Here is a 14,275-nt window from a genome sequence, read left to right on the forward strand (position 1 = left end):
GGAGGGAAGGCTTAGTAACTAAGGCACTTACCTGCAAAGCCAAAGCACCTAGCTTGGATTTCCCGAGACCCACGTAAGCCAGATGCACAAGGTTGTGCATGACGTTTGGAGTTTGTTTGTAGCAGCTGGAGGCCCTGGTGCTCCCTTCTCTTTTCCCCCTTCTTTCTCTCAAATAAATAAATAAAAATAAAGATAGAGTACTACCTGGAATCAAATTCAAATATAGCCCTTATACAATTACTTCCATTTTACTTTGTTAAGGTATGTGTGCGCCTGCGTGGGTGCACACGGAGACAAGTTGGGCGCCTTCCTCAATGGTTCTCTACCTTATTCTTTGAGACAGAGTGTCTCGCTGAGCCTAGAGATCACCCATTCAGCTAGACTAGCTCACCCGTGAGCCTCTGGACTCCCAGTCTCTGCCTCCCCAGTGCTGGGAATAACAGGCACACACTACCGCATTCAGCATTTTGTGTGACTTGTGGAGATCTGAATTCATGTCTTCGTGTTTGTGCAGCAAGCACTTGACCCACTGAGGCACCTCCCTAGCCTTGTTTTATTTTCTTGAGACAAAGGTCTCAGTCTGTACTCTAGACTGGTCTTGAACTCACAGTTCTCAACCTCTCAATTGCTGGGGTTATAGGTGTGTACCACCACGTGTGGTAACTTAGGTCTTCCCGCATGAATAAGTGGGTCTATCTATTACATTATAAGATTGATGTTGTATCACTTATATTTTCCTTTCGCCTGCATTTATCAATAAGCTGGAGGGGGGGTGAGGATACAGCGGCTACAGCTTGGTGATTAACATTTTGGGCTCTGGGGTTGGATCTGCTATGCTTTTTTATCCTGTGCCATAATAAACAATTGGCTACACCCCGTTACTGATTTTAATCCAAAACTCTAGCCCTTGCTGGGCACGGTGGTGCACACCTTTCGTCCCAGCACTGGAGTGGTAGAGGTAGGAGAATCGCCGTGAGTTCAAGATCACCCGGACACTACATAGTGAATTCCAGGTCAGCCTGAGCTAGAGTGAGACCCTACCTCAAAAAAACAAAAACAAAAACTCTAGCCCTTATACCAATGATTTTTGTTACACTCTGCTGGGCATTCTAAAACCACCATGAACCTGTGACAGAGCTAGAATGAAATGTCATAGGCACTGAACAAAGACTACCTGCTTCATTAGAGGAGAGATTGGCCATCTGGTACCCACGGTGATGAATCAATGAGGAGGTGAGACTAGAGAGCAGCGTTCCATAATCAATCTTCATCTTCCTCTGTAGCTGGACTGCAAAGATTCACCAAGGCACCACAGAAATATAAATCTTCAACAATCTGCAATGTGACCCAGAGTTTTGAGAAAACCCCACTGTGTGCCTCTATGTGTATGTCAGTGTATTTGTATGTGTGTGTGTGTTTAGCGTTTGCGTGATTTGCAAGAAAGCATTAATTTATAGATCTTAGCCAGTCCCCATCTCTACTTAATAAGCTTGGAAAATCTCCTCATAAAACATGGAAGCAATCAAATCATCTTCCAGGCGATCAATCGATAGAGGAGGGGAGAAGCCTTTGATCTGCGTGGCCACCCTTTGCCTCAGCTCTTGAGGGATGCAGTGGAGCATGGTAATGTAATAAAAACGCCCCTTTGTTCAGCTAGATTCGGGAGCACTCACCCCCATTTGCAAATGACGTCTCCATGCGTGACAGCTGGGAATTACAAAATGCCTGATGCCATCAATCTAATCTGTACATTAAACTGGAAAATGATGCAAGGCAGTATTGTGTGTCCTGTAAAGGAAAATAAATTTTCCCCATATAAACCCTTTTTAAAGGCTTTACTATATCCACCTCTGATTTATTTTTATTTTAAATTACTCTGTTGGCTTTTGGGTGCAACAATTTATTAGGTTCTAAGAAAAAAGTCTATCCTTACATTTAGATGATTTTTGGGGCTTTGGAGATGTCTGATGGTATATAATAATCATAAAAATAGTGTTTGGGGGCTGGAGAGATGGCTTAGCAGTTAAGTGCTTGCCTGTGAAGCCTAAGAACCCTGGTTCAAGGCTCGATACTCCAGGACCCACATTAGCCAGATGCACAAGGGGGCACATGTGTCTGGAGTTCGTTTGCAGTGGCTGGAGGCCCTGGCGCGCCCATTCTCTCTCTCTCTCTCTCTCTGCCTCTTTCTCTGTCACTTTCAAATAAATACATAAAAATAAACAAAAAATTTTAAAAATAGTGTTGGTGTGTTATATGTAAGCAGTATTTCCAGCCATATTTTTTCTTCTTAATTTTATTATATCCAGGGATGAACCCAGAGTGACGGTCTACAACAGTCCCAGCGGGAGAGGAGCAGTAGACTTCCACAACATTTTTCTGACCCATAAATTCCCTACCAGTGTTTTTATTTTTGTTTGTTTGTTTTTGTTTTTCGAGGTAGGGTCTCACTCTGGTCCAGGCTGACCTAGCATTAACTATGTAGTCTCAGGGTGGCATTGAACTCACTTACTCTGTAGCCCACACTGGCTCTAACTCATGGCAATCCTACTCAACCTCTAAAGTACTGGGATTAAAGGTGTGAACTACCATGCCTGGCTCGTTCCCCCTTTTAACAGGGAAGTAGCATGCATAGCTATCTAATGTTTTAGTAGGAGAAGAAGTGACCCAAAATTAAATGGGGCTAGAGGTCCCCTGCTCCTGCTTTTTGTTATTTTGAAATAGAGTTCAAGATTTTTTTTTATTTATTTATTTTTATTTTTGAGATAGGGTTTCATGTAGCCTAGGGTGGTAGTTTGAATGCATGGCCCCATAGACTTTTTTTTTTTTTTTAAGTTTTTACTTATTTATTTGAGAGAGAGAGAAAGAGAGAGTGAGAAAATGGGTGTGTCAAGGCCTCTAGCCACTGCAAACCTCCAGATACATGATGGCCCACCTGTGCATCTGGCTTACATGGGTCCTGGAGATCAAACCTGGGACCTTTGGCTTTGCAAGCAAGCATCTTAACCTTTGAGACATCTCTTCAGTCCTGTTTGTTTGTTTGTTTGTTTTTTCAAGGTTGGGTTTCACTCTAGCCTAAACTGACCTGGAATTCACTATGTAGTCTCAGGATATCCTTGAACTCATAGTGATCCTTCCACTTCTGCCTCCAGAGTGCTGGTATTAAAGGCATGTGCCACCATGCCTGGCTTCCTTTTTTAAAAATATTATTTACTTATTTATTTACTTATTATTTGATGGAGAGAAAGAAGCAGAGAGAGAGAGAGAGAGAGGGTAGGGGAATGGGCATGCTAGGGTCTCCAACCTCTGCAAACGAATTCTAGACTTATGTGCCACCTTGTGCATCTGGCTTGCGTGGGTCCTGGGGAATCGAGCTTATGTCCTTTGGTTTTGCAGGCAAGTGCCTTAACTGCTAAACCATCCCTCCATCCCTCTTTTTTAAAAAAATATTTTATTTATTTGCAAGGAGAAGTGAGAGAGAAATGCTAGGGCCTCTAACCACTGCAAATGCACCCCAGATGCCTGTGTATGTGGCTTTATGTGGATACTGGGGAATTGAACCCGGTCATTAGACTTTGGAGGCAAGTGTCTTAACCATTAAGCCATCTCTCCAGACCGTTGGGTTTTTCTTTTTCAAGATAGGGTCTCACTGTAGCCCAGGCTGACCTGGAATTTACTATGTAATCTCAAACTGGTCTTGAGTTCACAGTGATCCTCCTACCTCTGCCTCTCAAGTACTTGTATAAAGGTGTGCGCCACCACACCCAGCTTTGGGTGTTCTTGATTAAAATTGAGTTTGCAATGATAAGTCTCCAGCAGCCTGCTTGAGGCTGTGTCACTGGCTCCAACTCATGGCAATCCTACTCAGCCTCTAAAGTATTGGGATTTAAAGGTGTGAACTACCATGTCTGGCTTGTTTCCCCTTTTAACAGAGAAACAGCATGCATAACTATCTAATGTTTTAGTAGGAGGAGAAGTGATCCAAGGTTAAATGGGGCAAGAGGTCCCCTGCTCCTGCTTTTTGTTATTTTTGAAACAGAATCCAAGGGTTTTTTTTTTTTTTTAAAATTTTTATTAACATTTTCCATGATTATAAAATATATCCCATGGTAATTCCCTCCCTCCCCACCCCCACACTTTCCCGTTTGAAATTCCATTCTCAATCATATTACCTCCCCATTACAATCATTGTAATTACATATATACAATATCAACCTATTAAGTATCCTCCTCCCTTCCTTTCTCCACCCTTTATGTCTCCTTTTCAACTTACTGGCCTCTGCTACTAAGTATTTTCATTCTCACACAGAAGCCCAGTCATCTGTAGCTAGGATCCCCATATGAGGGAGAACATGTGGCGCTTGGCTTTCTGGGCCTGGGTTACCTGACTTAGTATAATACTTTCCAGGTCCATCCATTTTTCTGCAAATTTCATAACTTCATTTTTCTTTACCGCTGAGTAGAACTCCATTGTATAAATGTACCACATCTTCATTATCCACTCATCTGTTGAGGGACATCTAGGCTGGTTCCATTTCCCAGCTATTATAAATTGAGCAGCAATAAACATGGTTGAGCATGTACTTCTAAGGAAATGAGATGAGTCCTTTGGATATATGCCTAGGAGTGCTATAGCTGGGTCATATGGTACATCAATCTCTAGCTGCTTTAGGAACCTCCACACTGTTTTCCACAATGGCTGGACCAGATTGCATTCCCACCAGCAGTGCAGAAGGGTTCCTTTTTTTCCACATCCCCGCCAACATTTATGATCATTTGTTTTCATGATGGTGGCCAATCTGACAGGAGTGAGATGGAATCTCAATGTAGTTTTAATCTGCATTTCCCTGATGACTAGTGACGTAGAACATTTTTTTAGGTGCTTATATGCCATTCGTATTTCTTCCTTTGAGAACTCTCTATTTAGCTCCTTAGCCCATTTTTTGATTGGCCTGTTTGATTCCTTATTAGTTAACTTTTTGAGTTCTTTGTATATCCTAGATATTAATCCTTTATCAGATATATAGCTGGCGAAGATTTTTTCCCATTCTGTAGGTTGCCTCTTTGCTTTTTTCACTGTGTCCTTTGCGGTGCAAAATCTTTGTAATTTCATTAGGTCCCAGTGGTTAATCTGTGGTTTTATTGCCTGAGCAATTGGGGTTGTATTCAGAAAGTCTTTGCCAAGACCAATATGTTGGAGGGTTTCCCCTACTTTTTCCTCTAGCAGTTTCAAAGTTTCCGGTCTGATGTTAAGGTCTTTAATCCATTTGGACTTAATTCTTGTGCATGGCGAGAGAGAAGAATCTATTTTCATCCTTCTGCAGATATTTATCCAGTTTTCAAAACACCATTTGTTGAAGAGGCTGTCTCTTCTCCAATGAGTATTTTTGGCATTTTTATCGAATATCAGGTGGCTATAGCTACTTGGGCTTACATCTGGGTCCTCTATTCTGTTCCACTGATCTACATGTCTGTTTTTGTGCCAGTACCATGCTGTTTTTGTTACTATGGCTCTGTAGTATAGGTTAAAATCAGGTATGGTGATACCACCAGCCTCTTTTTTGTTGCTCAGTATTATTTTAGATATTCGAGGTTTTTTATGATTCCAAATGAATTTTTGGATTGTTTTTTCTATTTCCATGAAGAAAGCCTTTGGAATTTTGATAGGGATTGCATTAAATGTGTAGATTGCTTTAGGTAAGATTGCCATTTTCACGATATTGATTCTCCCAAGCCAGGAACAAGGGATGTTTCTCCACTTTCTAGTGTCTTCTGCAATTTCTCGCTTGAGTGTCTTAAAGTTCTCATTGTATAGATTCTTTACTTCCTTAGTTAGGTTTATTCCAAGGTATTTTATTTTTTTTGATGCAATTGTGAATGGGAGTGATTCTCTGATTTCATCCTCTGTGTGTTTGTTGTTAGCATATATGAAGGCTACTGATTTCTGTGTATTTATTTTGTATCCTGCTACATTGCTGTAGGTTTTGATTAGCTCTAACAGCTTGCTAGTAGAGTCTTTAGGGTCCTTTATGTATAGAATCATGTCATCTGCAAATAGTGATAACTTGATTTCTTCCTTTCCAATTTGTATCCCTTTTATGTGTGTCTCTTGCCTTATTGCTATGGCTAAGACTTCCAAAACTATATTAAATAGAAGTGGAGACAGTGGACACCCTTGTCTTGTTCCTGATTTTAGTGGAAAAGCTTCCAGTTTTTCCCCATTTAGTAATATGTTGGCTGTAGGCTTGTCATAAATAGCCTTTATTATATTGAGATATGTTCCTTCTATTCCCAGTCTCTGTAGGACTTTTATCATGAAGGGATGTTGGATTTTGTCAAATGCTTTCTCTGCATCTAATGAGATGATCATGTGATTTTTGTCCTTCAACCCATTTATGTAATGTATTACATTTATAGATTTGCGTATGTTGAACCATCCCTGCATCTCTGGGATAAAGCCTACTTGGTCAGGGTGAATGATCTTTTTGATATACTCTTGTATTCTGTTTGCCAATATTTTGTTGAGAATTTTTGCATCTATGTTCATGAGGGAGATTGGTCTGTAATTTTCTTTTTTTGTTCTATCTTTGCCTGGTTTTGGTATCAGGGTGATGCTGGCCTCATAGAAGGAGTTTGGTAGGATTCCTTCTTTTTCTATTTCCTGGAAAAGCTTAAGAAGCAATGGTGTTAGCTCTTCCTTAAAAGTCTGGTAAAATTCAGCAGTGAATCCATCCGGGCCTGGGCTTTTTTTAGTTGGGAGATTATTGATAACTGCTCGGATCTCCATGTTTGTTATAGGTCTATTTAAGTGATTAATCTCATTTTGATTTAATTTAGGTAGGTCATATAGATCAAGGAAATCATCCATTTCTTTCAGATTTTCATACTTTGTGGAGTATATGCTTTTATAGTATGTCCCTATAATTTTTTGAATTTCTCTGGAATCTGTTGTGATGTTACCTTGTTCATCTCTGATTTTATTAATTTGTGTCTCTTCTCTCTTTCTTTTGGTCAGATTTGCTAAGGGTTTATCAATCTTGTTTATCCTTTCAAAGAACCAACTCTTTGTTTCATTAATTCTTTGGATTGTTCTTTTTGTTTCTATTTCATTAATTTCTGCCCTAATCTTTATTATTTCTTCCCGTCTACTACTTTTTGGTTTGCCTTGTTCTTCTTTTTCCAAGGCTTTAAGGCGAAGCATTAGGTTGTTTACTTGCGACCTTTCTAATTTCTTAATATAGGCACTTAAGGCTATAAATTTACCTCTTAGAACTGCCTTCATTGTGTCCCAGAGATTTTGGTATGTTGTGTTCTCATTATCATTTGACTCTATAAATTTTTTGATTTCCTTTTTGATTTCTTCATTGACCCACTCATCATTTAGTAGTGTATTGTTTAGCTTCCATGATTTTGTGTATGCTCTATAGCCTTTCTTGCTACTGATTTGTAGTTTAATTCCATTGTGGTCAGATAGAATGCAAGGAATTATTTCAATTTTCCTGAATTTGTTAAGATTTGCTTTGTGTCCTAATATATGGTCTATTTTAGAGAATGTTCCATGTGCTGCTGAAAAGAATGTATATTCTGCAGCCTTTGGATGAAATGTCCTGTATATATCTGTTAGGTCCATATCTTCTATGACCTCATTTAGTCCAGATGCCTCTCTGTTTATTCTTTCCCTGGATGACCTGTCAATTGATGAGAGTGGGGTGTTAAAGTCACCCACCACCACCGTGTTTGGTGTTATCTGTGACCTTAGTTCTAATAGTGTTTGTTTGACGAATTTGGGAGCCCCCATGTTAGGTGCATATATGTTTAGGATTGTAATGTCCTCCTGTTGGAGTGTGCCCTTAATCAATATAAAGTGACCTTCCTTATCTTTTTTGACTAACTTCGGACTAAAGTCCACCCTGTCTGATATTAGGATAGCAACCCCTGCTTGTTTTCTAGGCCCATTTGCTTGAAACACCGTCTTCCAACCTTTCACCCTAAGATAATGTCTATCCTTTGTAGAAAGGTGAGTTTCTTGAAGACAACAAATTGTAGGATCCTGCTTTTTAACCCAGTCTGCAAATCTATGTCTTTTCGTTGGGGCATTGAGACCGTTGATATTAAGAGATATTATTGAAAGGTGTGTATTTATGTTTGCCATTTGTGTGTGTGTGTGTGTGTTACTTGTTCTACCTGTGCTCTCTTCTGTTAACTGGTATTTGAGTATGGCTGGTTTTTTCTAGGTTCCTTATATGTGTGCTTTTCCTTTTGTTCAGCATGGAGGATTCTATCAAGTATTTTCTGTAGAGCTGGTTTTGTCTTCAGATATTCCTTTAACCTGCTTTTGTCATGGAATGTCTTTATTTCTCCATCTATTTGGATGGATAACTTTGCAGGATAAAGTAACCTTGGTTGACAGTTGTTATCTTTCAGAACTTGGAATATATCACTCCAGGCCCTTCTGGCTTTAAAAGTTTGTGTTGAATAATCTGCTGTAATCCTGATGGGCTTGCTTTTGTAGGTAACTTGATTTTTCTCTCTAACTGCTTTCAATATTTTTTCTTTGGTTTGTGTGTTTGGAAGTTTGAGTATAATGTGGCGAGGAGAGTTTCTTTCTGGGTTTTGTCTGGCTGGGGTTCTAAAGGCTTCCTGTATCTGTATTGGCACCTCTTTCCCAATTTGGGGAAAATTTTCCTCTATGATTTTGTTGAAGATGCCTACTATGCCTCTGGAGTGGAATTCTTCTCCTTCTACTATGCCCTGAATTCTTATATTGGATCTTTTCATAGTGTCCCGAATATCTTGAAATTCCCACTCGTACTTTTCTATAAGTTTGTCTTTCTCTTTGTTGGACTGCATTAGGTCTGCCACCTGATCTTCTAGCTTAGATATTCTGTCCTCTCCCTCATCCATCCTACTGGTGAGATTTTCTACAGAGTTTTTTATTTCATTAACTGTGTTCTTCATTGCTAATAATTCTGACTGGTTTTTCTTTATTATTTCTATCTCTCTATTTATGTCTTGTATTGCCTTCTTTATTTCATTAAATTGGTGTCCTGCCTCTTCTTTGATTCCTTTGATTTCCTCTTTGATTTCCTCTTTGATTTCTTCTTTGGTTGTTTTCATGTGTTCTTTGACCTCTTTGAACATATTTATAATTATTCTTTTGAACTCTTTCTCAGGCATTTCCTCTAACTCTTTCTCACTGGAGGACATTTCTGATGCATTAATACTTTTAGGTGGATTTATATCGTCTTGCTTTTTAGTGTTTCTTGTGTTATAATGTATATATTTTTGCATCTTGGATTAAGTTAATGCTTGGATTTTCTAGCTAGCTGTGTATTCTTAGCTGTATCAATTGATTTGGTGTAAAATATTTTCAGGGTAGGACCTTAAGGTATTAGGTGTGGCTCTTAAGACTCTCAGAGTATCTACAAAGATGTTCTTAGGGGTTGAGTTTCCCTGCTATAGGAGTATTCAAGCAGGCTGAGTGGAATAATATACTGGTAGATTCTAAAATTTAGCTAAACACTGTACCCATTCCATCAACAACAGCCCCGAGTATGTATGCAAGAGTAGTTATTATAATGACCAGATCCTCTATCAACAAAGAGGTTTAGATTTCTGGTCTGTTGAGGTATCCAAGTCAGCTTGTGACCAGGTGAGACCCTTCCCTGGTGCAATCCCAGTTACCTTGGGTGATTGTGGTCTCAGTCAAGTTGCTGCCTGGGTCGTCGGGCTGCTGTTCTGATTTCTGGAGCTGGGCACTTGCTTTTCCTACGGGGCAAACTGAGCCGCTGCCGCCTCTGCAGCTGTTGTAGGTGCCTCCGCCGGAGCCCCCACCACTGCTGAAGCTGCCGTTGTCGTGTCCACCGCTGCTGCTCACCCCGAAGCCGCTGCTGTCCTGGGTCCGCTGCTGCTGGGGCCACTGGTACCGGTGCTGGAGCCGCTGAAGTTGCTGCCAAATTCTGCTCCTGCTTGGGTCCCGCCGTCAGCCCAAGTTGGCGTGGCCGGGTCCCGGGCCGCTGCTGTGTTCGCTGGAGCTGGGTTCAGGCGGCAGGGGAGGGGAGGGAGCCGCGGCTGTTCTGGTTGTATCGTGTGCTTTTACCTCGCGGTCTGCTCCTCCCTCCGTTGCTCGCTGCCGCTCTCCCCTCACGTTTCCCGAGTTGCGGAGAGCGCGGTGTGAGGGGAAAATCCCGCACCTGGCTTGTCCTGCGGCTCGAGTCAAGAGTCCGGCGGTTTTCTGACGCTCCGCGGTTGCGGCGGGTAGCTGAGCCGCCCCGGAGCCGCTGTTCCCGGCTGTGCAGGCTCTGGATGCTCTATAACTCTTCCACTTCTCCGCTGCCGCCTCAACTTCCTATACACCTCACTTTTTAGTAAAAGTGTGTATTTTGCTGAGTTTATTTTGGTCTTTCCCCCCCCAGGCTGTTTTGGCGTGGTACCTACGCCGCCATCTTAACCCTAATCGGGGTTTTTTTTTTGTTTGTTTGTTTTTTGAGATAGGGTTTCATGTAGCCTAGTGTGATAGTTTGAATGCATGGTCCCATAGAGTCAGTTTTTTTTTTTTTAATTTTAAGTTTTTACTTATTTATTTGAGAGAGAAAGAGGGCAGATCTTAAGTCCAGCCCTAAGGTGTGTACAGAGCTCTGGATGTTGGCATTTGTTTGATGGTGTCTCTCTGTATGCCTCTGTGACCAGCTTTTTCTACCACGATGGGAATTCCTCTGGATTCTGTAAGCCTGAAATAAACCCTTTACTCCTAACATGTTGCTTCTGATCAGATGTTTGTCTAGCAACACAAAGGTAACTAACACCTAGGTTGGCTCTTCTCCCCAGGCAGCTGAGGATGTCCTTGAACCCTTGATCCTCCTGCACCTTCCTGGGACTACAGGTGTATTCCACCAAGCCTGGATCCAGAGCCACGTGGGATCTCCACGGCCCCGTTGCTGTGCAGAAAGGCTGTATCTGGGGCATCTGCACACTGAAGCAGATTGCTCATGGGATTCAGTACTGCCAAGATTTCTGGCTGGGCAGAGAAAGCTATGTGAAATCTGGTGAGAAAGGGGTGGAGAAGATACAGATTTCGCTTCCTTAAGTGGCATTTTGCCTCCAGTGCTGAGATTATGGGCACATGTCCAGTGGGCATTTTCTCTTATATAGAGAAACTACACTGGGAAGAAAGGCAAGTCTTCTTTTTTTTTTTAATTTTTTTTTTTTTTTTATTTGAGAGCGACAGACACAGAGAGAAAGACAGATAGAGGGAGAGAGAGAGAATGGGCGCGCCAGGGCTTCCAGCCTCTGCAAACGAACTCCAGACGCGTGCGCCCCCTTGTGCATCTGGCTAACGTGGGACCTGGGGAACCGAGCCTCGAACCAGGGTCCTTAGGCTTCACAGGCAAGCGCTTAACCGCTAAGCCATCTCTCCAGCCCGAAAGGCAAGTCTTTAAGAGTCAGAATAGACTCTCTTTGGTGGCTTCCAAACTTCCAGGGATGTGTATGCCTTCTCTCTCCCTCCCTTCAGCCCAGCAAGACTGAGATAACTACCAGCTACTCTTGCTTTGGCTCTCTACCCCATCCTGCCCACCACATGGTGGGAGCTCTCTGCACTGCCTTCTCTTTCCTTCTCTTAATTTAATAAGGCTTCTCTAAACCTTTTTTAAAAAGAGTCAGGGCTGGAGAGATGGCTTAGTGGTTAAGATGCTTGCCTGTAAAGCCTAAGGACTCATGTTCTACTCTCCAGATCCCATGTTAGCCAGACACGAAAAGGTGAGGCCAGCGCAGTCACACATGCCCACTAGGTGGTGCAAGTGTCTGGAGTTCAATTACAGTGGCTGAGGCCCTGCCAGTCCTCTCCCCCTCTCTAAAATAAAAAAATAGAATGGGAAGGTCTGAATTCTAACTCAGCTACTTATTGTATGGTATCACACAAGAGGACTTAACTTTCCACCTTCAAGCTTATAAAGTGGATATACAAACACCCACCTAACGAATAGGGGCTGGAGAGATGGCCCAACAGAAAAAAGTGCTTGCTTGCAAAATCTGATGGCCCAGGCTTGATTCCCCAGTACCTAAGTAAAGCCAGATGCACAAAGTGGAACATGTGTCTGGAGTTCATTTGTGGTGGCAGGGAGGCCCTAGTGTGCCATTACTGTCTGTCTCCCAGTGTTAAAGAAATATATAGGGCTGGAGAGATGGCGTAGCGGTTAAGAGCTTGCCTGTGAAGCCTAAGGACCCCGGTTCGAGGCTCGGTTCCCCAGGTCCCACGTTAGCCAGATGCACAAGGGGGCGTACGCGTCTGGAGTTCGTTTGCAGAGGCTGGAAGCCCTGGCGCGCCCATTCTCTCTCTCTCCCTCTACCTGTCTTTCTCTCTGTGTCTGTTGCTCTCAAATAAATAAATAAATAATTAAAAAAAAAGAAATATATATATATGTATATATGTGTGTGTGTGTTTTTTTGGCTTTTCGAGGTAGGGTCTCACTCTAGCCCAGGCTGACCTGGAATTCACTCTGTAGTCTCAGGGTGGCCTCCAATTCATGGTGATCCTCCTACCTCTGCCACCCAAGTGCTGGGATTAAAGGTGTGCGCCACCACGCCTGGCCTAAGAAATGAAATATTTTTGAAAATATTTAAAAAACATAGGTGTGAAGTTTAGAGTCTATGTTTACTACCTAGAGCTGTGTGTGGCATACTAAGTAGGTACTGAATGGCATAGCTGCTAAGGGGCATGATAAGCCTTAAAATGCAGCAGACCTCATTATCTAGTGACTGTGAAAGCTGCTGAGGTGACCACTGATCTTCCCTGGCAAGCTTTCCTGCCGTCACTTGGACTCATTTGATTGATATCTTGTCAGTAATTGATGTCACCCGTTTATTGCCCCTCTACCTTGTTATTCTGAATGTTTTCTATGCTAACATGTTCTGACTTAATGATTTTTCAGATTTCTAACAGCTTATTTATTTTTATTTTTTAAGCAAGGCAAAGGAGATTTGAGAAAAAGGTGGAAAAGCCCCAAGTGTCAGGGAAAGCATGTTTAGGATATTAACTAATATCCAGAGGTAAGAAAGGAAGAAAAGAGGAAAAGTTACCTTCTGAGTTAGAACTCAAAAGAGAAGCAGGCAGGCTCAGCAGTGAGAGTCTGTGAGCACCTGATTTTTAAAAAAATATTTTTATTTATTTGAGAGAAAGAGAAAGGGTGAGGGAGAAAGAGAGATTGGACGTGCCAGGGCCTCCAGCCACTGCAAACGAATTCCAGATGCATGCGCCACCTTCTGCATCTGGCTTATGTGGGTCCTGGGGAATGGAACCTGGGTCCTTTGGCTTTACAGGTAAGCGCCTTCACTGCTAAGCCATCTCTCCATCTCCCCTGCTTTGTTTTGACACAGGATGTAGTGATATCCCAGTCTGGCCTCAAATGTGTGATTCTCTTGCCTCAGCCACCTGAGTGATGGGATTCTAGGCTTGTATCATCATGCCAAGTCTTGTAAACGTCTCCCCATGCCAGGGGAGAGGGTGAACAGTCTCCCACTGCCACAGATTATGCACCCAAGTTTCTCACGTCTGCAGAAACTGCCAGGGCCAGCATATCTGCAGTGCACCCTGGGAAAACTACTTCCTTGGTCACGGTGTCTCACCTGCCAGGCAGGGATTGTAAGATACTCTTAATGTCTTTCTTTCATGAACAAGCTCACTGAAGACAGAAGATTCAATTCTGGGCCACACAGCCTCGGAAGCAAATGGCGCTTTCCTCAAGAAAACAGCAGAGCTGGGCGTGGTGGTGCACACCTTTATTCCCAGCACTCGGGAGACAGAGGTGGGAGGATCGCCATGAGTTCAAGGCCACCCTGAGACTACATACTGAAATCCAGGTTACTTGAGCCAGAGTGAGACCCTATCTTGAAAAAATATATATAAAATAAAAATAGCAGAAACCAGGTTGGAGAGATTGAAGCCTAAGGACCCCAGTTCAATTCTCCAGGTCCCATGTAAACCAGATGCACATGGTGACACATGGGTCTAAAGTTCATTTGCAGTGACTGGAGGCCCTGATGCACCCATTCTCACTCCCTCTCTCTGTCTCTAATAGATAAATAAATAAATTTTTTTTTCTTTTTTTTAAGGATAGGCTTGTCTTTCTCCTCACACTGTGACTTTCATGGTCTGGCCCTTCTGCCTTTCTGGGTAGAACCCTCTAAGCAGGTGGCTAAAGAGCCCTTCTGCCTACGTCACAGCCCCCTTTTTTTAAAAAAAAAAAAAAGAAAGAAAATAGAAGAAACCACAGAACACAAG

General features: G+C 42.4%; 1 pseudogene; it reads right to left on the reverse strand.

The window, feature by feature from the left end:
• Positions 1-13,489: 13,489 nt before the first annotated feature.
• LOC123457996 lies at positions 13,490-13,635 on the reverse strand (annotated as a pseudogene).
• Positions 13,636-14,275: the final 640 nt, after the last annotated feature.

This window comes from Jaculus jaculus, chromosome 1 (genome assembly GCF_020740685.1).
Source record: "Jaculus jaculus isolate mJacJac1 chromosome 1, mJacJac1.mat.Y.cur, whole genome shotgun sequence".
Lineage (NCBI taxonomy): Eukaryota > Metazoa > Chordata > Mammalia > Rodentia > Dipodidae > Jaculus > Jaculus jaculus.